The 2,174-nt window shown below is 41.5% G+C and overlaps 1 pseudogene; it reads left to right on the plus strand.

Moving 5' to 3' along the window:
* Nucleotides 1-413: 413 nt before the first annotated feature.
* Nucleotides 414-1,464, plus strand: LOC114515204 (annotated as a pseudogene).
* Nucleotides 1,465-2,174: the final 710 nt, after the last annotated feature.

Genomic DNA, 2,174 nt, shown 5'->3' on the forward strand with positions numbered 1-2,174 from the left:
TCCCCTCTCTCCAAAAATAAATAAATTAAAGGTTTCAAAAAATATTTAATGTTAAGTGATAATGAAAATATGAAACATCAAAATTTGTGAGATGTACCTAAACAGTGCTTAGAGGGAAGTTTATAGGTTTAAATGTTTACATTAGAAAAGCAACAAGGGTTTAATATCAATGACTTACGTTTCCAGCATCAGAAACAAGAAAGCGGCGAGTAAATTGTACTCAGAGTCAGTAGAGGAAGGAAATAATAACGATAAGGGAAAAGGCCCATAAAAGAGACAATATAGCCCCACCGTAAAGAAAAGGAGCAGAGGTGGGTAAGGCAGCAAGCAGCGGCAGTGGCTGCATTGGTGGAGAGGGCGGCGGGGCAGGCAGGTTCAGGCTTGGAGGGCAGCCTTCACCAGGGTCCTGATGGATGAATAATTGCATCATCCAGGAGACACTTGCACTGAAGTTGGAGAACGCAGCTGCCAGAAACAAACCAGGAGAGTTGAAGTAGTAGTTGTAGATTTTGATGGGGTGTCCTCTGTCATCTTTCAAATCCCAGTGGAGACAAAGCAAGTGATGGTCAGTATTTCTTTGAAATTTTACAAGGAACTTCAGGCACATAGTGCTGCTGAGTTGCTAAAGAGAGTGTATGGGAGTTTCTTGGTAGATCCAGAATCCATACACAATGTCTCTTTGCTCTATACGACCTTGAGTATCTATTCACATCCGAGGATTCCATTGTACATCAGGCTGGCATGCTGAAACCAAATTGTTTTTGCCTCTGTCTTTGAGAAATACTTCCAGTTCCAAGAAGAAGGTAAGGAAGGAGAGTGCAGGGCAGTTATTCATTATAGGGATGATGAGACCCTGTGTGTTGAGTCAAAAGGACAGGAACAGTAGTCTTCAGCACTGTGTTTAGGGATGACAGTGATGTAGTCACTGGGAAGGTATTCAGGCAGTAGTTCAAAGAAGGATGCAGAGCCAGCCCCACAACCCCACAGGTCCTCTTGGGCCACAGACAACATCCTCTGGAGCTGGAAGACACTGATACTGCTGTGGATGACAACACTGCTATATTACTTAGTGCTGTTCCCTCACCTCACCAACTCCAGTGCTCCCAATAATACCATCCACCTGATCCACATGTTCCAGGACTACCTGCATTACCACATCAGGTTCTCTAAGACCTATAGTCACATACATATGTGGACAAAAACATCCCACTTCCTCAAGGTGCTGAACAGTGCGCACCCAGATGCCAAGAAAGAAATGAAAACAATCACAGGGAAGACGTTTTCACCACGCTAACTCGTGGGAACAGGAAGAGGAAGTGGCTGGCAACTGAAGGCTGGAACACTTGGTACTGGATAATCATAGCTTTTAACACGCCACCCCTTCAGGTTCTTAAAGGAGTTTCCATTTTGGTCCATTTTGCAAACGTTTAGAAAATCATCTTCAGAAATGAGCTGTGCTTGCCAGGATTTTATCTAATGAACAAAATGAACTCACAAGCAAAATATAGACACACACAGGGAGCAGGCTGACAGCTTGGCAGGGGGCAGGGGCAGTGGTTGGGGGTGGAGGGATCGAGCAAAAAAGGGGAAAAAATCATGGACATGAACGACAGTGTGGCTATTGCAAAGGGTGGTGTGGGAAAAAGTGTATAAGGGAGATAAATAGTATTGGAAAAATACAATTAAATAAATGCATGAATAAAAAAAACCACTTGATCAACTTATTTCCTTTTCTTTATCTTCCCTCCCTCACTTCCCCCTTCCCTTCCACCCTCCTTCCAAGTGGCTTTGCTCTGCAATATGTTACTGGTAAAGAGTTGCAGGATAACGCAATCTTAACTTGTTTTCTCTTAAGTATTTGAGTTCAAAACTGCTGTATCTAAAATATGATTGGAGTCGTCAATAAAGAGAATCTTGTTATCTAAGGAAGAAAGGAAGAAAGAAAGAAAAAGAAAGGAAGGAAGGAAGGAAGGAAGGAAGGAAGAAAAGAAAGAAAGAAAGAAAGAAAGAAAGAAAGAAAGAAAGAAAGAGAAAGAAAGAGAGAGAGAAAGAAAGAGAAAAGAAAGAGAAAGAAAGAAAGAAAGAAAGAAAGAAAGAAAGAAAGAAAGAAAGAAAGAAAGAAAAAGAAAGAAAGAAAACTGAAACTTGGTTCTGTGCAAATATTAGTGAAATTG

Source organism: Phyllostomus discolor, chromosome 2, assembly GCF_004126475.2.
Source record: "Phyllostomus discolor isolate MPI-MPIP mPhyDis1 chromosome 2, mPhyDis1.pri.v3, whole genome shotgun sequence".
In the NCBI taxonomy this organism is placed as follows: domain Eukaryota; kingdom Metazoa; phylum Chordata; class Mammalia; order Chiroptera; family Phyllostomidae; genus Phyllostomus; species Phyllostomus discolor.